Source organism: Rattus norvegicus, chromosome 13, assembly GCF_036323735.1.
Source record: "Rattus norvegicus strain BN/NHsdMcwi chromosome 13, GRCr8, whole genome shotgun sequence".
Taxonomy (NCBI): Eukaryota; Metazoa; Chordata; class Mammalia; order Rodentia; family Muridae; genus Rattus; species Rattus norvegicus.
This window is the reverse complement of record NC_086031.1, coordinates 93,523,354-93,546,933: the sequence shown is the minus strand read 5'-3', so window position 1 is coordinate 93,546,933 and position 23,580 is coordinate 93,523,354. Positions and strand designations below refer to the sequence as shown.

The 23,580-nt window shown below is 45.4% G+C and overlaps 1 protein-coding gene and 1 pseudogene across 4 annotated transcripts in view; both read left to right on the top strand.

Annotated features, from left to right (window-relative positions):
- Positions 1-23,580, top strand: part of Smyd3 (SET and MYND domain containing 3) — a 556,948-nt gene that overhangs the window by 251,288 nt on the left and 282,080 nt on the right. The gene's annotated exons all lie outside the window — the stretch shown is intronic.
- Positions 1-23,580, top strand: part of Rpl23-ps6 (ribosomal protein L23,pseudogene 6) — a 50,711-nt pseudogene extending 27,131 nt beyond the window's left edge.

The window sequence follows — 23,580 nt, the reverse complement described above, 5'->3', positions numbered from 1 at the left end:
AAGCTGAGTGGAGGGCAGAGTAAGCTTTGGGTGGAGTCGTAGGCAGGAGAACTGGCTTCAGGTTTGAGAAAGCATCACGGACCTTCCAGCTAGAACGTGGATCCTCATTTGGAGCCTCCTAGATTTACAGCTCACGGCAATGCCCTTCTCACACTTCGGGTTTTTGTCTCATGTAGCAGAAGAAATCCCGAACAGTAATTTTTAAAAGCGTGATTACATCGGATTAGGACGGTGGGCACATTGCTCATCTTAATAATGCTCCCAGCCTTCGAACTCATTAAAATAATAAAAGATTTTCTTTTTTCTGCCTCATTATTTTTGATGTAATTCTCCCATAGAGCAGACTTAATCCCTTTGTTAGTGAAAGTAGTTAACATTTCCCTTCTGAGAGGAAAACAAAAAAAAAATCACTTGTGTGGCTCCGATTTCTTCCTCTTTGAAATGTCTGAAGGAAAACCAAACGAAAGCCAGTATGGGACCGGAGGACTGTGTGGACTATTAGAGGATGGGGTACAGGCCTAGGTGGCCAAGACACTCTTGAATACGTCCAGCTCTGGAAAGCTGAACCTCAAACCTGCAGTTTTCTTCCACGGAAAATGAAGGGTTCAGTTCCTATCTCCGAGGTTCCTTTTAAGAGTCACCTAAATAGCGTTTCGTTAAAACGCGGCAGATAATATTTTAAAGTCGTAGTGCGCTCATCTTTCACAGCCCTTCCTGACCTTGGTTCTTTTCCAGGACCACATCTCAAGGGCAGTATCTGGCCATGCAGTTGTGGCCAAATTTTAATCCCAGCCTTCGGGAAGCAGAGGTCCGTCCACAGATCTCTGTGAGTTCCAGGACAGCCAGGGCTACACAGTGAGACACTGTCTTGGGGTGTGTGTGTGTGTGTGTGTGTGTGTGTGTGTGTGTGTGTGTGTGTTGGGGGATCAAGAGCAGTGTCTCTAGCCCATGTGCTATCATTCCATTTTCTTAAAAATTCACCCATATGCCACTGTTTCCTGTTAAGGTGGCAGCATTGCTAAGGACAGTTTCTTAGTGTTGTCTTGGAATTCAGCCTTGTTTTCTAGCACCACTGTAGGGTCTGCTGGCTCTCTGCTACTGTCCTGAACACTTTGCACGTCCTGTGCTGTGGTTGTGCGGTAGCAACCCTGTCCGGTCATGTCGTGTCCAATTGTGTTTTGTCCTGTCCTGATGACATTATCATACCAGATGAATCCCACCTTACCACAAGTAAAGGGCTTAGCCTGGGAAGGTGTCAGGAACCGTTGCTAGAATAGAAATTGTGGTTTTTCACTTTGGAAGTCACTAAATCATACCCCTCCCGCCCCCAGAATACCTCATATAGTGGATGGAATAGCAAGCCTCTGGGCCTGTAAGGGTTCCTCCATTTTCTTCCCTCCATCCTTCTTTGCTTGGTAATCTTTCTCCCTAAATAGGAGCTTGGAACTACAAGTGCAGAGCAAGTCCTGACTCCTGTTGCTTTCAGCATGTAATGAAGGTTTATTCTGGAAGGGGCTGTGCCCAGCTTCTCTCCTGTCTCTCACAGCAAGTGAGAGCTGTTCCCTGGCTCTACCTGGACCTCATGACAGGAACCCTCTGAGGCAGGGCCTTTCTCCAGCAAACAAATTACTACTGTGCCCGCTGCTGCTTCTGAAGGCGGGCCTTTCCCTCAGCCTGGGAAATGAAAGCAGCCACCTGCCCCTTCCCTGGGGGCTTTGCCTAGGCAGAGTTTGTTTACAAGGAGAAATGTGCCAGGCAGCTCAACCTGACATGGGTTCAGGCGGCAGGAATGTGGGACATTGTGAGCACTCTGGGTGTGTGTTGGAGGTGTTTAGTAACAACTGAGCAGGTTATCCCCCTCTGCCTGGCGCCATTGGGACTAGTGGGGATTAACAGGAAAATGGACTGCTTCTGTCCTCAAGAGCCACACAGGATGCTGAGCTTGAAGGGGTCTTGCTCTCTCTGTCTCTGTCTCTGTCTGTCTCTCTGTCTCTGTCTCTTTCTCTGTCTTTATTTGTCCCACTGTCTCTGTCTGGCTCTGTCTCCCTGTCTCTGTCTCTGTGTCTCTCTGTCTCTCTCTGTCTTCCTATCTCTGTCTCTGTGTCTCTCTGTCTCCCTGTCTCTCTCTGTCTTCCTATCTCTGTCTCTGTTTGTCTCTCTGTCTCTGTCTGTCTCTGTCTCTGTTTCTCTCTGTCTCTGTTTCTCTCTGTCTCCCTGTTTCTGTCTCCCTGTCTCTGTCTCTGTCTCTGTCTCTGTATCTCTCTGTCTCTCTGTTTCTGTCTCCCTGTCTCTGTCTCTTTGTCTCTGTCTCCCTGTCTCTGTGTCTCTGTCTCCCTGTCTCTGTCTCTTTGTCTCTGTCTCCCTGTCTTTGTCTCTCTCCCTCTCTCTCCCTGCCCCCTTTCCAGCCTCCCTCCCCCATCAGATGGTTCTGTGCTCACTACAGGTGAGCTGTCTAATGGCCTCACCCCTTGCTGGTTGTCTGAGTCATTGCTTGCCTCCCTCTGGCTGTTTTCCTCCTTCCCTTTTCTCTCTTGCTCCAAGTGGCCTTCCGCATCCCTGCTGCCACCTCTTCTTGCTCACTCTGCCTTTCTCAAAACCCATCAGAGCAGCAAGCCTCTGTGAGGGTGGTCTTCATCAGCATTTGTATCTCGACATGCTCCAGGTCCATGGAGGCCATTATGAGAGGCAGCAGTGGCCATGGGCACCAAGGGGACTGTTTGGTCCTTATTAAAACACTCAGCTCATGACAGGGAAGAAAGTGAGGGGTCTGTGTCATGCCCTTGACTTTACAGTTATTTGCTCCTTTGAGATCAGAATATACGGGATTGGGGGATTTAGCTCAGTGGTAGAGCGCTTGCCTAGCAAACGCAAGGCCCTGGGTTCGGTCCTCAGCTCTGAAAAAAAAAAAAAAGGCCAGAGTATACAGCTGCTCTTCCTTTGGAGCTGGACCCTTTCATACTCAGGTGTCTGAGCTTCTGGAGAGCTGTCTTAGCCACTGTTCTGTTGCTGTGAAGAGACACCGTGACCACAGCAACTCTTATGAAGGAAAGCATTTAATGGGGGCCTTGCTTGCATTTTCAGAAGTTTGGTCCATTATCATCATGGTGGGGAGCATGGTGGTGGGTCTGGTAGGCATGGAGAAGTAATTGAGATCTGTATATCTAGATCCTTATTCACAGGCAAAATGCGGGGGAGGGGAAGAGGGAGAGGTGGAAGAAGGGAGGGAGGGAGAGAGGGAGGAGGGAGGGAGGGAGAGAAAGAGAGGGAGAAAATGAATGCTTGGGCCTGGTATGTTTTTTTTTTTTAAATCTCAAAGCCCACCCCTAGTGACATACATCCTTTAACAAGGCCATACTGCCTGATCCTTCTAATCCTTTCAAAGAGTTCCACTCCTTGGTGACCAAGCATTCAAATATATGAACCTATGGGGGCCATTCTTATTCAAACAACCAAAATATCTCTGAAAATTTCGGCTTTAAGAAAAAGTCAGAAGGTAAGCTAATGAAACCAGGGCGGGAGCTGACCTCAAGTTCGGTACCTCAGGCGCTGGCAGGCGCTGGTAAGCATTGGTAATGCTTCTAACTCCAAACACAGGCACAGAATTATTTACTCTACTGTCGACTGCTCTGTGAGTATACTAACCACTTCTATTGTGGAGTGGTGTGAGAACGCCAGCAGCCAGGCACTGAGCTGCTCAATAGTCGACGTGTATAGCAACGGCCTCTTAGATCAGGTCTTGGAGTCCCTGATCTCATTTGACGAGCCCTAGAGGTTAGGAGTTCAAACCACGGTCACAGAGCTGAGACTGAAATTCAGATGTGCACTCCAAGACTATGTCCTTTCTTCAGTGAACACAGCAGCACAGCCAGCGAGCCCAGGATGCCCATTGACGTACGATGCTTCTGTTGCTCCAGGCACCTTGGAAGGAAAGAGGCAGACACCCAGAGCTCCTCAGCATCCAACCTGGTCCAGTTCTTAAAATATTATGTATGGACAAGAAGGGTGGAAATGTTATCATATCTCCAGAAATCACCTCAGTGCGATCTCTATTTAAAAACACTTCCAGGGAGCCTGGCCTCACTCCACAACGGGGAGCCCTTTCAAGGTCCCCCACCCTCTACCCCACCCTGTAGTGTTCAGTTCCATGGACCAGTGTTTCCTAAGAGAAGCTGAATATGTACCCATTTTCCAGACATTATTGTTCACATAGTGCATGCACATGCGCGCACGCGCACACACCCACACACACACACACACACACACTCCATCATGATTCCACTGATCCTCTCATAGTTTATTGCTAGAGCTAAAGTCTCAACTCTGTTCAGATAGATGATATTTGATCCTAAGGCCATGCAAATCACATTTGGATATTGCCACATTTCTCCTCATGTCTGCTTATTTAAGTCAGCCACCTCTGCTTCCAAGGGGCTCAAGTGACCCTCCCGAGTCCTGGGACTGTAGGTGTATTCGGCTGCACCAGGCTCTCCATCCCGTGTTTAAGAATCAGCCCCCTCTCCTGCAGCCTCCATCAGGGAGCGGTCCTCCTGTGCAGTGGACACAGTCCACTGTCAGAAGTTCTGAGCAGTCTCTGGTAGTGGTTTCAAGCTTCCGGTATAAGCCATCTCTGTAACATTCAAGGGGAAACTCCATGCCTCTTAGTTCTCAGGCAAGTGTAACAGTGACCATGTTCAAATGCTTCGTATGTTTCTTCTGTGAGAGTCAGCAGTCTTCCAGAGGTCTTGTTTATGGAGGTTGTTAGTTATGCAAAGTGGGCCTTTATGGATAGTTCTAAGAAATGATTCCAATTAAAAAGAAATGGGTAGATTGCCAGTCAGTGGCAGCTAATTAAATTATGATATGCTCCTGTCATTAACGAGAACCCTGACCGGAGCGAAAGGGAAGAAAGGCTAAATGCAGATTCTTGGAGTTTGTTGATAGGGAGGGTGTATGGCTTTATCCATTCTCTTATAATTAGACGTGTAAAAAAACGGTAGCTTCCTATGATGTGTTCGAAATCGGAAGCCTTATCCCTCCCTTCTAGGGTGTAATTAATCAATTTCAGCTGGAGCATTTTAGATGCCGCAGTGCCATGCAGTTTCATTAAGAACCATAGTTTAATAATAATGGGTCAATCATCACGACACTGTTGCAGACACAAAAATGAGCTTCAAACACCAGAACCATATTCTTGTCGAGACAAGAACACAGCCCCGAGAAGAAATTGAATCGAGAGGGTGGCATGGCTGAGGGTGGTGCGGCTGAGGGTGACACGGCTGTGCTAGCTTTGGAAGGCTGGTTCCTCCTTAGGATTTTGCTGGGGAAAGGAGAGGGATTTTAGACCACAGGCTGGCACAGAAGAGTGCCAAGCACACCGCAGTATCCAGTGTCCATCACCTCATGTCAGCTCCACCGGGGATGCCGCTGTCCTGTCGGAGTGAGCTGAGCCTTTCTGGGTGACAGTGAGTAGCTTATGAGGACAGTAAGGGAGTGGAGGGGCTTTCTAGAATCTTTTTTTGTTAACTATGCTTCTGCCTGTGAAGAAGAGTGCAAGGCTTTGGGAATGTTACCTTTATTGGATTAAATCAAAGTTTCAATACTGTGGGCCAGCGTCCTTTTATGGGTTACAGCAGGGAGGTTTTTCTCACACATAGATAAACAATATTGACTTGCCAGATGGGAGACCCAAGAAGCACAGTGCTGGGGAAGGCCTTGGGGGTACCTCAAACATAATTAAAGTCTTGAGAATTGTTATGTAACTAACTGGACACGTACAATTAGTCACAAAGGGCCATTTTGATTTCTTTCCTTTCCTAATATGCTACGAAATGAATTTGGAGTGCCATGGTGTACCCACGGCTACAAGGCAGATGTGAGAACTGACTACGAAAGACCTCCTTGTCTAAGCCCTGTGGGAAGTTAGCAGTCGTGCAGTGATACATGCCACTAGCGTAGTTCCTATTCTAAGCATTCCCATCTAACTTTCTACCCTCCATCCAGGAGCCACCAGAAGTAGGAACTAAGACCATGAGAGTCCTGTGCCTTCTCTTAATCTTCCTTGCACCATTCTGGCCAGTTGTGTTTGTGTATGTCCAGAAAATAGAGAATTTTCTAAAGGGATTGCCATGGAGACTTGGTTTCTATTTTGATGACTCTGTCAGAGGCACCGTGAGAGGATTGAGTGTCCTCGGTGGTGGGGATGAGAGGCTCTCTGTTGACAGTCGAGTGTGGTGTGCTCAGGTTTGAGGCCAGCACTGCTTATTCACAACTGCCCTCTCCAAACACTTTTATTTTACTTAAAGGTGATTTATTAAATGAAAACTATAAAGAAAGGAGGAGGGTACTTTGAAAATGTGCAAGAGTACACCAAAGCATACTTTACTTCTTTACAGGAAACTTAAATTTGTACGAAAGTAAGACTCTTGCTTCCAGCTAAACATCGCCTCCATTGCCTGCCCAAGAAAAAACAAAACAGGATTTACCTAGGGCCTAGCATTGCATTCTAAGACAGAGCAGTACACAGTATTTATTATGACACAATAATAAAATGTAAATTTTGAATAATTTAATTTAGATTTAGAGCTTTAAAAAAATACCGTAGTTTGGCATTGGCGTGTTAGTCATTTAACTTTAAAATTCTGAGCACTTACAGGATGGTTGTGACTGTTTAAAGCTTTGCTACTTTCTAGCAAACTATGCATTTAACACTGTTTATTTCATCGTTATTCTCTCTCTCTCTCTCTCCCTCTCTCTGTCTCTGTCTCTGTCTCTGTCTCTGTGTGTGTGTGTGTGTGTGTGAATGTCGTATACACTTGTCACTGTGATCACGTAGTAGAAGTCACACGATAACTTCAGGAGCTGGCTCTTCCTTTCCCTGTGGGAATCCAGAATCAAATTCAGGTCGGCAGCAGTAGCCTGTCTACTTCCCAGGTACCCGGTCCCATAAACATCAAGTTTTGATAAGGCTTGGGCAGAGGCACTAGCACTGAGTACATGTAGTATGGGGAACAAGAGGAGAACACTCATTTCCAAGCTGGATCTGTTGAGATTCAAGGTCTCTTAGGTTTATATGATACTCAGTGTAGGGTGTACTATCAGCCGCCTGAGCTTTTATTTCCTGAAAATCACCAACTTTCAGCAAAGCAGATGAATTGAATACACAGGGCCGGCTGAAGCTGTCCCACTGAGGAGCTCCTCCCACCTCTGTGTGTGTCACAAGGGATATAACACAGTAACTGTTGACCTTAATGGCGGTCCATAATTGCCAGGGAAGATTCTTTCCGCCCTGTTAAGCCAGGCTCTGGGGTGTGCATTTACAAAGTATCCCTCCAAGGAACTGATTTCAATGGCGTGATGTTTCCTGGTGTAGTCTTTAGTGAACAAAAGCAAAAACAAATCTGTGGAGTTGGTGACAGTGGCACAGGACACCTCTCTGCTGTCCCTTCCCTGGTCTCTGTTGTTTGGCTGGGGTGACCAATGATGTTCCAGCTGGTACTTGTAAGGTCACCACCTGATGGTTTTGAGCTTACATTGTTTGCTAGAAGATACACTGTCTTTTGTAGAAGGTTATAGTCTTTCTTTTTTTTTTTTTTCCTTTTCTATTTTTTGGAGCTGGGGACCGAACCCAGGGCTTTGCACTTGCTAGGCAAGCGCTCTACCACTGAGCTAAATCCCCAACCCGGTTATAGTCTTTCTTACCCTGACGGACCAACCCGCTTTTCTCTTGGGCTTGAGAGCCATCTTGTACTAAAAATAAACTAGGTTCATTCCTGTTTATGAGGAAACCTCTGTTTCTCAAGGATTGGGCAAGGCCCCACCTGTAACCAGAACTACAAATGGTTCTGTATCCCATGCCCCAGGAAAGAGCAACCACATCTTTGTTTCCAATGGTTGCTATGACCATGTTATTATAACTGCCTTGTTATGACCACTTTGCAACAAGGCCTTTGTTTCAGAAGGTTGTAACAACCAATGTGTTAAGCTAATTTTGTGCCTCTGTGACCCTCCACTTATTTGCCTGCCAGATCACCCGTTCATAGACCCCCTGAGCTATCAAAACCTCGTCCTCCCATATCCAGTGCTGACTCTCGGAGGTCACCTTAGGGAGAGACAGCCTGAGTACTTTAATTAATTTGGCTGTGATTTGGTTCTGTGGTTTTTCTCCTCCCATTGTGGGATCAACGAACTCTACAGAAGAAGTCTGAGTTCCATTAACCAACATTAGGCTAACGGGCCTTGGAGCAGACAGGTCCTCTTTTCTGTAAGACTCAGTGTTCCTCAAGAATCCAAACCTTCTATGGGCACTATTGGAAAAATCTTAGTGAGTGTGTGTGTGTGTGTGTGTGTGTGTGTGTGTGTGTGTGTGTTCTTCAGTTGACTACTTTAAAAGAGATAATGTTTTTAGATATTGTTGTAATGTAGTTCCTATAGTTTTCTGATCAGGTAGTAACTACTGAAATTGATAGCAGGGCAAAATGCAAGAGAGCCTCTCACAGACTAATGAGTGCAGAGAGCTCTTGCTGGTCCCTGTAGAGAGGATTAACCAGACATCTATCAAAGGCAGGGCCTGCTATCCCTTATTTCTTAGCAAAGAATCTCGAATGGTTCTCTCCCGAGACTATGCAGAGACATTCATATTCTTAAGACCACCAAAATTCCTTTGTTTATTTTAAGCAAAATAAACATTGAGGTTAAAAAAAACCCCACGTTCGAAACTCTACAACCCACTGTTACCCACTCGTGACTTTCTGACCTGTATCTTCACACTTAAATGCAAAGACGAGTGATCACAAAACCAAAATTTATCGCTTTTATTTAACAAACCTACCTACGAATCAGCCATTGCCTGCCCATGGCCTGTAACTTGAACGTTAGAATGGACAAAGGGAGGTAGTACGGGGTGGGAGAAGCTGTGTACGCAGTGCTCTAGAGTCCTCCCTGGGATAAAGAGAACTGCCATCTGGGACACGAAGTGAAGGTGTCATTTAAAACCCCTGCAACACACACGAAAATGGTCATTAAAGGTTAGACCAGATAATCGAATCAGGGGTCTTTGGGGGGACACAAAACTAGGTAAACTAAATTCTATGTTTTTCTCTTTCATTTTGAGCCATTCTGCCATGTATTGAAATACTTGTTTTAGCCATCTACCCTCGATAAATACAATTTTCAAACCTTTTAAAAAAATAATCCCTTGGGAAAGACTCTTTTTTTTTTTTTTTGTAAACATAAGGTTAAAGGGTTAATTTTGGGGTCTTTCATCTATAAAAAATTAAATTGTCTCAGGAAGCTTGATCAGATATTAATGCAACACCGGCCAGTGCTCTGGGGCCTGCTGGGAGCTATGCTATCCCTCCTTATTGATTAGAACATGTGCTTTTTGCCGCTTCTGAATTATTTATGGAGGATCCCCCGGGGTGCTCAGCACTGAAAAGGCAGATGATGAAATCCTTCAGTCTGAATGGCTCAGGCTGTGGGCTTGGTGGCTATTGTGACTGACCCTGAAGGCCAGGCCTCCTGGGTCCCTGTTGTTGCAACCACCCTGCAGTACTGGGGAGCTGGGGTTACAGAAGGAATTAGATTGGGGCCAGCAGTCTCAAGGGACTGGAGCACTTTGAAACAGACTTTTTTTCCTATGACTAATCTATAGAGAACGACTCAAAGGAATGCAGGTTCTGTATTTAAACCTAAAATAGATTTTTTTTTGCATAGGTAATATGAAAAAGGTGAACTGACCCAGACACATTCTTTTCTTTGTTGTTTTCATCCCGGAAGCAGTTGTTTTACTACTAATATCATTCATAAATGGGTTGTGGATATGCACGAGTGCATGACACCTTTCTAATGATGGCGTTAGGTGTATGGCTTGTGCTGTATCCATGCTGTTTATGGATTTAACACCATATATATACACCATGTATGTACACCATGTATGTACACCATGTATGCAGACTGGGGAAAGTAAGAAAGATGCATCTTATTTTTGTTCAGATAGTTTTTATTGTCTTAAGGAATATTTTTAAAGGCCTTTTGTACTTTTTAGAGTACACCAGACGAGGGAATATTTATGGGCATTCGGCAGAGGAGAAGGGATAAATCCTGATAGGATTTCCTTCACAACTCAACGCCACGTGATCCCTGAAAGGAATTAGAAAGTTTCCTTATTTCAGGATGTGCAGTCGTACACCAAAGAGCCATCTCGACACCCAGCCGTCAAAGTATAATTTAATGCAAGTACCTTGCTGTTCACTTTAAAGTAGAAAAAAAAATCAACTAAACTCATAATCCTCTACACCTGTCTGGGGACTAGCAGAGAAACACATGCGAGTTTCTAGACAGAACTCTGTCTCACTCTGTGGCTTGAAGGGAAAATCAATTATGAGCTGAGGCCGTGGAGTGGGTGATTAGCTGTGTACCATCTACTTAAGCCTTCTTCAGATCTGGCCACTATATTTAGGTTGTTATGGTATCTAAAGGGGAGAAAAACAGCTGCCACCTTTGCTGAGGAGAAGCCCAGCCATACTTTAAAAACCTTAACGAACCCTGAAGATTGAAAGTGCCGCATCAGGCATGTAGAAAGGAGAATTGTCTGGGATACGTCCCGGGTGCTGGCACTATATCTTCGGCAGATAATCGTCCATCTTCTGCAGTGGGTTCATTCCTTGCAGATACCTTCGTGCGTTCCCTTTGGGGGGCAATGCATTTTAAAAGGCAAACTCATACCGAGAGCGATGAGTGTTAATCCGTGAACAGGCAGCAGGCAGGAGAAGTGGGAAGTGGCCAACTATAGGCTCAAGGTTTCTTTGGGGGGTGATCTAGAGGTTTTGTTTGGAACTAGCAATGGTAGTTACATGATATTGTGAATATTAAAACCCATTAAACGGTTCACCTTATCCGTGGCTTATTATAGTACGTGAATTATGACTCAATTTGTTTAAAAGCTCATTAACCCTCAAAGTTCAATTAGCACATGTGCACCCTTGGTTGCTTTTGTAGTAAAGAAGCAAATAGTAACAACTATTTTCAGGCTTCTGTTTCTTATCCCTCCCCACCCCACCTTGCTGATTGATCTTCCTCAATCCCTTATCTCGTAGTGATTATAATATCTGATACATTCTCACTCCTCTTCGGGAAGTCTTTGGCATAGATGGATGGAATTTGCATTGCATAACTCTAAGGCATTTGGGGGTCTTCTGCATGTTCGTTTGTTTGGAGACAACTCACGCAGCCTGGGCTGGTCTCACCATCTTCATGGGATTGCATGCGCCCGCCTCCATGTCTGCCTGGAGACTTCTTGTCTTGCTTTTTAGGATGGATTCATACTGGTTGCCTGACGTAAGGCCATTGCATCTTGGGTCCAACCCAGCACCCGTCAGCCTCCTGCCTTTCCTGGTTTACCGGGTCACTTGCTGTTTTGCTTCACGTGTTCCTGGTCCCCCCCCCCACCCCCCCATTGGTTCAGGCATTCACTTTCCTACTCACTCGGCAGCTGTAAACCTACCATATGTGGCCAGCTATTTCCGGTCCGTCCGACTTGCAGAGGCCTGCTGGTGGTCATCTATCTCAGCCTCTGCCTTCTTCCTCCAGCTCCTTGGTATTCTCAGGGCCCTGCTTACACCTCTTTGCAGTTTCTCTTTGCCACTAAAGAATCTCTGAATGGCCCCAGACTGAATGGGTGACCTACCCCAGAGGCAGGTGGAAGGCAGTAGAAGATTCATTCTTCCCTCTTGTCTCTCGGCCCCTCCACTGGGTGTTCATTGTGCCTGGCATGCTTTTAACTTTTAACTCTGAACACAACAAACCTATACATTTGCAGTTGGTAATGATTGGCACACTGAAATCTGGGGCATGAGCAGGCAAGATGGCTCAGTGGGTAGAGGCACCTGCCCCAAAGCCTGACAACCTGAGTTCGATACTTGAGACCCACATGTTGGAAGGAGAAACTGAATGGAACAAGTTGTCCTCTGACCTACACATGCATGCATCCCATGGCCGTTCCCTGCACCCCCTACATAATAAACACATAAACAAAATCAATAAACAGAACAAAATAAATGTAAAAAAAATCTTTTTCTTTTCTTAAACTTCTCATCCTGATGGATACTTTTATGTGATTGCGGGGTACTGATTCCAAACCAAGAGAGATGAACACGTTTAGCAGAGTTGGTTTGAGCATAAATTCGGTAGAATGGACTGTCAGTGGCTCTCACTCCACTCTTGCTTGGGACAGCGGCGAAATGGCAGATTGGGAACAGGTACTCATCATCTGCCTAAGGACTCATGGTGGAGACCCTGTCCAAGCAGCGCTGATCTAACGGTCACGTGGTCTGAGGGCCTCGTTCGTTTTCACCGTTTTTAGTTTTTGTTAGTATAATCGAATGTAGTATGGTACTGGAAAGCCCTCCATGGCTATTCATGTAATTCTACAGGACTTTTACAACTCAACAAAACTTAGCCGAAAGGTAATATGCCAGGCTGTAGGCAGAAGTACATAGCTCTTGGCAGGCCTTTCGTGTGCGTGCGCGTGCGCGTGTGCGTGTGTGTGTGTGTATGTTATTTAAATATCGTTCTGATTTTTACACGGCAATCATTTCAGCTCTGTACGCATTCTGGGCACGCAACTTATTCTTAGCCATAATAGCCAAATTCATTTTAATTAAGGAATTTTAAGAGGATGGATTTTGGAAAGACTTTTGAATTCTACATTTTAATAAATTTGTGTTCTTTGCCTGGATCCTTTGTTTGGGGATAACCTAAGGTGTGTTCTTTGAAGCTGTTGGTATTCTGTCTAAGCTCCACCCCCACAGCTACCTAGCAATAGCCAGGTAGGCTCCGCCCCACAGTTGCCTGGCAACAGCCAGCTGTGCCTGACTGTAAAGGTGGCTGCTTGCCCTCTCCTCTCTCTCTTACTTCTTTCTTTCTCTTACTCTTGCTCTCTCTTGCTCTTCCTCTTCTTGTGCCCTCTTCCCTGTCTCTTCTCTCCCCATCTCCCTCTTCCCCCCACGTGCCCATGACCGGCCTCCTTTACTTCTCCCCTCTGCTACTGTTCTCTCATTAAACCTGTCCACATGGAACCAAGTTGGCTTGGCCTGCTTTGTCCGGGCGCAGACCAAGATTTAAACCCCAACATTGGTCCCAACAGAAGTAATAGTTCTGTGGAAGAATTTGACACATGTCCGCGGTGTGGCCCCTTTATGACCTTCTATCGTTGGAGCACATGCTTGTTGTGTAAGTTAGGGTCACTTCCAAAAGCTCACATTGTAGGATTTAATTAGATCATATCATGCCAACGAGTCAAAACTATTCTGTACTGGCTTCAGGTACCAGGCACCGCGTCCAAGTCTCACTACAGAGAACGTTGAGCGTGGGACCTCTGAGCAGTTCACAGAGAGCAGCCGGGGGTTGGGGATTTAGCTCAGTGGTAGAGTGCTTGCCTAGCAAGCACAAGGCCCTGGGTTCGGTCCTCAGCTCCGAAAAAAAAACAAAAAACAAAAAACAAAAAAACAGAGAGCAGCTGGGACAGATACTTTTCAAAGCTTGGAAAGGAAAGCGTTCAGGTGCATGGCAGAGCCACCTATCGTGATAGAAGAAAGAGCCACTTCTTGCATTTTCTGAGCATATTTTAATCAACAGCGATTTTCTTGAACTGCGGTATTGATGTAGTTGCTCCTCAGCGAAGCTCCTTGACATTTTCTGCATCCCTATCTGAGTGATTACACAGTAGACACCCAGCATATCGGCTACAGTTTCCTTCCGGTTTAATCACACATATTTTCTAGGGATTATAATTTCTTGGATTGGTGTAGTATGTAAGCAAGGACTGTTAGCATTCCTTCTAGGCTCCACCCACAGTTACCTGGCAACAGCCAGGTGTTCCTGACTCAGTATAAAAAGGGCTGCTTGCCCTCTCCTCTCTCTCTTACTCTTTCACTGGCTTCATCTCTTCCCTCTCCGTACCTACTCTCCCCACCCCTTCCCCCCTCCACATGTTCATGGCAGCCCCCGCTACCCCCTCTACTCCCCTCACCACGCCCTAAATAGACCCCATTTCTATACTATACCTCAGGGGGAAGGAATGCCCCCTCCCCCACACCATACCTCACCTCTATCAAACAAAAAGACTTTGCTTTTCTTTTTTTATAAAACACAACAAGGATCCTTTGAAAATAGTTATGTTGTGGGCGGGTACATAGCTTGTCCTGCAAGCAAGAGGACCTGGCTCAGATCCCTAGAGCCTGTGTTAAAAACAAACCTCATACCTGGTACCACAGTCTTCGCTGCCAGGACTATGGGAAGGGAAACAGACAGGTAGGTCTGATCTACTTAACACACATCCTAGGTCGATGAAAAACTCTGCTTCTAAAACCAAGGTGGATGTTGTAAATACTCACCTGGAGGTCGCCGTGCGACCTTTAAATACATGTCCATGCATACTCATGTACAGTCTCACGCACGAGTAATCAGACACATTTACATGCATAGACATAGGTAGACGCAGACATAGACACACAGGCAAACAAAGAACACAAGCAAATGTCTATTACTTGGCACAAGAGTAAGAATTTTAAAATGAGCCGGTAAGATGGAGAGTGGAGAACTTCAGTTGGGTACCCTTTGGTGAAGGAAGTGGTAAGACACCCGGTTACTTCAGTCCTTTGAAAGGCAGAGGGCGCTACTCTGGTTCAGAGATCTTGCTTATACTTAAGTGATGGGCCGGCCTTTCAGTCTAAAGGCATAGTTTCTGAAATGTCCTTTGTTTGGCAACCACAGCTGAGAAACTGTTGAAAGATAAGCATACAGTGCACCCACGCATAATTGGCATTTCATTTTCAAATAGTCATACATCCCGAAGCATACCAGTGCACCTGCTGGGGCAAATAAGTAGTGCTAATTTGTCTTATAAAAAATTGTAGGGGCTGGAGAGATGGCTCAGTGGTTAAGAGCACTGACTGCTCTTCCACAGGTCCTGAGTTCAAATCCCAGCATCCACGTGGTGGCTCACAGCCATCTGTAATGGGATCTGATGCCCTCTTCTGGTGTGTCTGAAGACAGCTGCAGTGTACTCATATATAATAAATAAATCTTTTTTTTAAATTTGTAGGTATATCATTTCAATTTTACCCTAAAATTTAAAATTTTTATTAAAGCTTCTTTCTAAGTTGCATAAATACCTATTTTGTTGAAGGCTTTGTTCAACAAGCCCTGTTTTAAATCATGACCATGCAGGACAGACCGGACTGTGATTTTTGGAGTACTGTTTCTTAAAGAATATTTCTAAGGGCAGGCCATTCTTCCTGAAATGTCAGCTGCATATCACTTCTAGGAGAAAAGGTGGGAAATAAAAACATTTTTCTTAACGCAATACAGCGAGTGACAAGGAGAGTTGGCTTGCTCATGAACTGAGGAAGGAGACTTGGTTTGTAGAGGGAGATTAAAGTGTCATTTTACTGAAGGTTCTCTGCCATTTCCCCAGGGCTTTCTTGCCTGTGGGAGGAATGGGTTCTTCTGGTCTAAATATAGAACAACTTTAATTAGTCGATCATGTTTTTTGGAAGTGCTTTCCGCCTATAGATAGCAGTGGCTTAATTACAGTTTTGAAAAGAAAACTTAAGTTAGCTTACGATTTTAATTGTAATAACATACACAGTAGTGCCGATTTCTGGCTGAGCCGTGGCTGTTATTGAAATGGAAACGTTTTGCATGATTTCAGTATCAGGTGAGTTCATCCCTTCTTCCTGTTCTTAAAAGAGTATGTTAATGAGGGACAGTTTTAATTTCCTTGATTGGTCTTTCTCCTGAGGCTGCTTCCCCTCATGCATCTCAGCCCTCCCCCTTTCCTCCCCCATGCTTCTCAGCTTCCTCCTCTCCCTCCTCTTTCTCCTCTCCCTCCTCTCCCTCCTCCTCCTCTTCCTTCTCCTCTTCCCCCTCCTCTTCCTCCTCTCCCTCTTCCTCCTCTCCCTCCTCTTGCTCCTCCTCTTCTGGAAAGATATATTTATAGTATATCATTCTCCCCTGCTCCTCTGTTTTCAGAGCGTTCAGTTTAAAGTAAGCAGCTTTGTTTGTGGCTTTGGACAGGTTTTTTAACTTACTTTGCCCGTCTTTTGTCAAAATCATTTGTGTAATGCCAGCTTCAACAGTCTTGTCAGATAATGGCAGCACTTGATTTACCTCAGCTTGGTCTGTTTGTTAGCTTGTGTTGGTTAAGTTGACGTACCCTTGGATTTTAGCATGAGCGTTTCCAGCTGCCTCCTGGACGTAGAAGGTATTATGAGATGTCAGACATCATATAAATGCACTGTTAGTGGACTTCCTCTAACACTATGCCTGTGGAGAAGGAAGGAGCCACCGGCTGCCATCCTGGACGTAGGTGGAATTCAAGCTCTGTGCTGACTTTGAGCACCCGTCTACTTTCTGGTGGGGGTGAAGTTCAGGCTGCCTTCGGGCTCTGCTGATGTTCTCCAAGTGAGGAGGTGAGGATGCGCTGTTACCATGTCTACATTGCTTCCACGGCTATCAAGTGGAGCGTGTAGTATGTTATTGATAGAGCAGAGCCCTTACCCCATGGCTACAGGGCGGGAATGGAGGTCCAGTTTCCCATGTGGTCCTCATTGTTGAGAGAGCAGTTGTCTTTGTCAGTCAGCTTGGATTCATACCTGGGCTCCCTTTTGAGCTCCTGCAAGGAAGTCTGGGCAGTGAGGGCTCCTCCAACACTCCTTCAGTCTTTGCTGGCACAGGTAGGAAGGGGGCCTGTAGATATTTTCCAATTTTATTTTGTTGGAGCGGGGGGCACTCATTACCTAAAGTTTTCTATTATGCTCTATCATGCTAGTGTGCTTCCTGCTTGGTTAGAGAAAACAGGCTTGGTTGAGAGTTGTCTTTGCATGTGGGAGTAAACTATAGTTTTTACATTAAGCCTTACATTTTAATGATTTGTTTTGTGTGTCTGTGATTCCGGGAGGAGTGCACAGTACAGGGAGCACGTGGAGGTCAGAGGACAACTTGCAGGAGTTGGTTCTCTCCTACCATGTGGGTCATGGGTTTGAACTCAGGTCGTCAGGCGTGGTAGCAGGCTGCCACATTTACCCTTTAAGCTACCTCGACAGTCCTGTAACACTTTCTATTACTGTGAGTTTTGAAACTAGCATGTGTGCTGCCTTGATTTTTGGTTAATTTTCATTCCAGGGGAGAGAGATGTCAGATTTAATTATTTTCTTTTCCTTATGAAAACCATGTGATTACAGGTTAAACTCACCTCAGTAAAGACTAATCTGAATAGTTAAGAAGGAAATAGTTTGATATAAAGTCATCAGCACTATCTAAAGCTGAAATGTAGTTTTCTGCCTGCAACATCATTGAAGTGCAGAGTCTTTCATGGCCATTGCTAGAGCAGAGCAGGCTTGGTCAGCAGCCACTGTGAACAACAGCCTGTGGTAGGACCACAGGAAGATACAGAGCAGCCCTGGTTTTAACCAGAACCCTCTCTGATTCCTAATTCACATGTGTCACATGTTCACACAAATCAAGCCCACAGAAGAGCCATGTCCGGCAGTGGGGCACGTGGCCCAGAAATGTAAATACCCAGTGATGATTTCTGATACAGGAAACCTCCCTCAGAAAATGCACTGCAGAAACTTTTCTCTCTCTCCCATGGTACCTTTCTTCCAAAGGGCTGAGCAGTGCTACCCTACCCTGGAGAGCAGAGGCTGGACTTGGGGCTCCTGTCCTGCCCCCACACTCCTTCACCACACCTTACCTGGGGCCCATAGGTTAAACCTCAGGAGCAGTGACTTCCCGGCACAGCTAGCCTCCTCCTCCTCCTCCTAGTGCAAGCAGTTCCGGGAATGAGGGATGACCGCATGCTTGCAGGAAGTGGTTCTCTCTAGATGACTTTCATTCCACTTGTTCCCAGAGCAAATGAGAGAGAGTCCATGCCCCCAGGGATCCCTGGTGATGCCAGGGTTCCAGTCTCAGCCAGCTTTCATTATTTCTGGCTAGAATAGAATCTTGAAAGCAGAAAGGGACCATTTCCAGGTTTGGTGTTAGCAGTGTCACCGTACACACCTTTTATTCGGAAAGCGTTCACCGAGCATGACCATTCCCTGGGCTTTGATGCAGTCTCTGCTAATGTGGTGTTAAATAGGACAGGAGCCTCGACCTCATGCAAGAGAGGAAAAGAGAGGCAAGGGCCTATAGTGGTCACAGCCATAGGATGAGCATATTCTGCCAATAAAGATATCACCCGGGCTGGAGAGATGGCTCAGTGGTTAAGAACACTGACTGCTCTTCCACAGGTCCTGAGTTCAATTCCCAGCAACCACATGGTGGCTCACAACCATCTGTAATGGGATCCGATGCCTTCTTCTGGTGTGCCTGAAGACAGTGACAGTGTAATCACATACATGAAATAAATAAATCTTTATATAAAAAAAAGATATCACCTATGTGTTCTGGGAACACACAGGGAATGCATTCTAACATGAGTGTGCAGGTTGTGTCAAGGTCATCCTAGACTTAAATTCCAGAGGCAGACAGATAGAGGCACCGAGGAAGCCCGATGAGATATCTCCCCATGCCCCATGGTAAGGGCAGGCCTTTTCCCAGTCCCTGGAGCACAGATGTATTGGGCTTCCTTTTACATGGGAAGATAAGGCAGCTTTGCCTGTGGGGCTTCTTGGTGGGTGTGGTATTGAGTGTGGACTTTATCGTGGGCACAGCTTACAGAGGGCAGCTTACAGCTTCTAAGCAGTTGAATCAGTGAACAGAAAAGGTTGTTCTGGTAATAGTATGAAAGATGGATTGGAGAGTTGGGAGGAAAGGGAGGAGCCTAACTGTGAAACTCAGAGTAGTTCAGGCAGAGGAAATGAAATGCAAAATCGGACTCTTAGAGAAAGGCCAGATCCATCGGGAAGGCATTTCTTCTTGTGATTAGGAAGGGATTAAAATCTTCCGTTAAGTAGAATTCCATAGTAAAGGGAAGATAAAAGTTGGTGATTACAGTAAAAATGGTCCGTATTTCACTGAAGGCGGCTAACTTCTTTTAAATCATAAATTTAGCTTGTGGTTTCCTTTGAGTCATATAATTTTAATTTTCAAAGGACAGAAACTGAATCAGAACATTTGAACATCAGGCTGACACTCAGAGTTGCATCTGAAGCTAGCTTTTGGGGTTGGGGAGAGCAAGGTAAGTTCAATGTGTGTATGTCAGAGCCCAAAGGAGAGGACAGTGCTCTAACACTGTTAATAATGCTGAAAGTGCAGGGGCTTGGGGACTTACGACAGGTCAGGCACGCCTGAGTACTGTCGCCAATAATTTTGTCTCAATCTGAAGTGTGGAAGCTTTAATCTTAAATTGGAACCTATGGGAGTGACACTGTATCCATTTGTGACAGGTAAATCCGGTGGTCCCAGAAGGACTGAACAGCCCACAGGTCACCTGACTGTGACTATCCAAGCGCACACGCCAGCACTGAGACTATTTCCTGGGAATTTTTCTCTTTTGTGCTTCAAGGTGACTCTGGAACTTGAGGTCCCTAGTTTTATTCTTCTTGACTTTAAGTAGTGGATGCTGCTGTCATCCTTTGTCTGCCTTGCTACAGCTTTTTAAAAAAAAGATGTGCAAAGTACTTTAGCCAAGGGCACGCATGCTGAGGAGGCCCAGCCTTGGGGGGGCCATGTCTTCCTAGGTCCAGAGTCCGGTTAGCACACGCTGTTACAGCACCCAGCACCATGTCGAATGGAGTTGCTCTCTCTTCTTTCAGTTGTTAAAGCTCAGAAAGAAGCCTATTTCTTTAGAACCTCCTTGGCCTCATGCACAAGTGGTCTCTGTGACCTGAGGCAATGAGTCCTCACCCCCGCAGCCTCTCCGTGGATCCCCTAGTGAGTTCCTCGACACACCCGGCTTGCCTTACTCGCACAAGCACTTTATTCAGGTTTGATTAAACGGCAAACATAATAACTGAAGATTTTGCTCCCTTTGGTCTCCTTTGAACCATGAACATGCAGTCGGACGGTGCCCTGAGCTGCAGGGAAATTGCCGGAAATGTCAAAGGTTCATCTCTCCAAGACAGTTTGCCCAAATGAGAAAATACAGTGTCGCTCTGGAAGGCAGAGAGCAGACGCACACTGCTTTGTGCTTACAATTCCATTTTTGCCGTATTTGATGAAGCCATTCCTTTCTGCTCTTGCAGTGTTTAGGTGTGTCTTGTTTTAAAGGAGTAAAGTTTCAAGTGCCCACCAAACCTTACCGTGGATTTAGAACTTCAGACACAAGCTTTCCATACTGGCCCTTCCCCCATTACCACTGTAATACACATCGTCATGTATCTTGCTAAGGATCCCAACTGGGAGGGAAAGGGTCCACAATCGGGGATTCCCCCTACCCCCAAAGATAGACAGACAGAGATCTCAGGACAGCGAGGTAACAATTGTTTTCAGTCAGACAGCTTGGCGTGGGCATCAGGCCCACCGCTGCACTGTATCACACAACTTGTTTATGACGAAACCTCTAGGATGTGGGTTGATGCATTTACCTTGTAGACTTCTATCACAAGAGTTAGTTAAGATCCTGTATGCAAATTCTTGTCAACGTGCCTGGGCCTGGAGAAAGCACCCTGTGAGTGGTCCCTGAAAGGTTGCCCTCTAATGGATGATATCTTTTTTTTTTTTTTTTTTTTGGTTCTTTTTTTCGGAGCTGGGGACCGAACCCAGGGCCTTGCGCTTCCTAGGTAAGCGCTCTACCACTGAGCTAAATCCCCAGAATGGATGATATCTTAGTGAGAGGAGACAGTAGTCATAATCAACGAGGAAACTGTAACACGTGGGAAAGTTAAGGTCTGTGGGGAAGAAGAATGCCAGAGTCACGCGACTTGTATTTGAAGCCCCGAGTTACTTTAGGATTCATGAGCAGGACCCTCCAACAAAGAGTTGGAGGCATTTGATGTTATTAACTCCACCAAATTTGCACACACATTTGTACTCTTACCATGCATAGCAACGCTTCAGTAACAGATGAATGCTTAATACTTTAGAGTAGCAATTATACTAAGCCCTGGGCGGGGCACTTTTGCTACATTGTTTCTTCCTTCTTTGTGTTTTTACCCTGCAGTGAGTTTAAGTATCATAGCAGCGCAAGAGCTGATTCTTTAAAAGCAGAACAGACCGGTTAATGGGATCCTCCAGTAGATTCAGGATTTTCCCATCATCTTTGGTCTACTACTCCCTGTTCTGACACCAGATCATCACAGTGAAGCCCCAGGATTTCTGAGAGTCTCTGGTCATCAGTAGGAGCTGATAGAGAAGCTCTCAGCCTGTCTGTGAAAGAGAACCAGTCAGGTGCTCAGGCAGGCGGTGACAGCTGACTCAGGTGGATAAGGGACATAGTAGAGTTTTAGTTAACCTTTGCGGTAACAGAGCAGTAACCCAAAGTGGAAAGAGCCACCCTTTCAGAGTTTCTGGTATTTCCATCTCATGATCACGAGCAGGGGATTTGTTTTTAAAATCCTGCCATCTCCCTCTTGTCCATGCCTTTACACTTTGCCTTTCTCTATGGGAACACTGGAGAGCATTCAGTTTCTCTAATGTCCCCGGGGTGAGTGGTTGCCAACCCTGGTAAATTCCTTGCTCCTCCTTTATAATCTAGTCTTTCGAGCCTCCTTTATTTCTGAAATATAGTAGATATCTTAATTCTAGACACAGTTTTTAAAGATTAGATAAGCCACAACTGTAACATAAGCGAAAAGGGTATTTTAAACATTTTATTGTATGAAAGTTTGAGTGTATGTGTTCCAGAGTACAGTGTGATGTTCGGGTCCCTCAGCTGTGTAGATTGTCTCCTAATGAACAGCTTTGGATTAATGGTAAGTAAATCAGTGTTGGCAAAAGTTTGTATTGAGACTTGAAGCTTTGACATAAGTGCTAACTAACTATACATGTAAACGCGCAGAATGACCGTAGAGGTCACATCTATGCATGTAGGTTGTGTAGGTTGTATAGGTTGTATAGGTGTTAGTAGCTTAAACATCATGAATTATGGACACAACTTTTCCATCATGGCGAACAACTCTCCACACAGTTCTATACCATGCAAAATATATCTTTTCTTCAGTTAAGAAAATTACATTCTTTGGGAAAAAAACCCAGTATATATAAAACCATGAAAGAAGTTCACTAGTCTATAAGTAAAATGGAAAAGGCTGTAGGCACACACACACACACACACACACACACACACACACACACACACACACAGATATACACACATACACAGATACACACACACAGACACACACATACACAGATAAACACACACACAGACACACACACAGAGATATACACACACACAGACACACACATACACAGATAAACACACACAGACACAGATAAACACACACAGACACACACACACAGACACAGACACAGACACACAGACACAGACACAGACACACACACACACACACACACACACACACACACACACACACACACACACACAGAGGCCAGAGACTCTGGTTGAACGTTTGAATGACTTGCAGGAGGTAGGACGATTCTTTCTTAACCCAGTCTGTCCTGTATAGCAGAGCTGCCAAAATGTCCTCATGATGATTGACAACATTCAAATGAACCCCCAACACTATGTGTCCTCACTGTGAACCACTGGTGAAAATTTCTATAGTACTGGCGCCTATCTGGGGTCCTGTCCATGCTGCAGTACCCGAAAGTCACAGCAGCTTGGCACCACACCTTGAATAAGGGGTGCCCTGGGAGTTCTGTAAGTATTTGTCTGAAGAAGAGTTCCAGAAGGTGCCTGATGACTTCTGGGTTTTATTGGAATGATTTCCAGATGGTGACAACTGGTAGTTCCGTAGTCCCTCCCTTCAGACAGATCTTGGTTACAGTTTCCTCCAAGGCTGCTAAGTATGAACTGGTTACAGTAGGAACTTGTGCTTCTTACTACTGCTCTGAGGGCAGAAGTTTTGTGGTTGAATTTGCTTTTGCTGTGTGGGTTGACTGGCTGTTTTCTCTGTTGTTACCTAAATGTTATTGACAGGTACCAGTGTTTATTGCTCTCAATCCCTGTCACCTCTTCTGAGAAGACAGCTCTGCTGTTCTCACCACTGCTGCTTTTCTTTTATTCCCCCTTCAGCTGTATTAAAATGCCTTTTATTACATGTCACTACTCCATCAAAGCTTGTCTTTCCCCCTTGGTCATCGGTCATCCACCACTGTGCTCAGCTGTCTTTTAAAAAAAATTGTTATATTTTTAACAGGCTACATATTTAATAGTGAAGAGCTTAATTAAAAAGAAATGTTATTTTTTTCCAAAGTCTTTGAGAATCTAGAAGTACTATCCGGAATGACACAGATACACACACAGACACAGACACACAGACTCACACACACACACCCAGACACACACAGACACAGACACACACACAGACATAGACAGACACAGACACACACACAGACATAGACAGACACGTACACAGACACACACAGACACACACACAGACACACACACACAGAGATAAAAACAGACACATGCACACACAGACACACATACGGGGGGGAGAGAGAGAGAGAGAG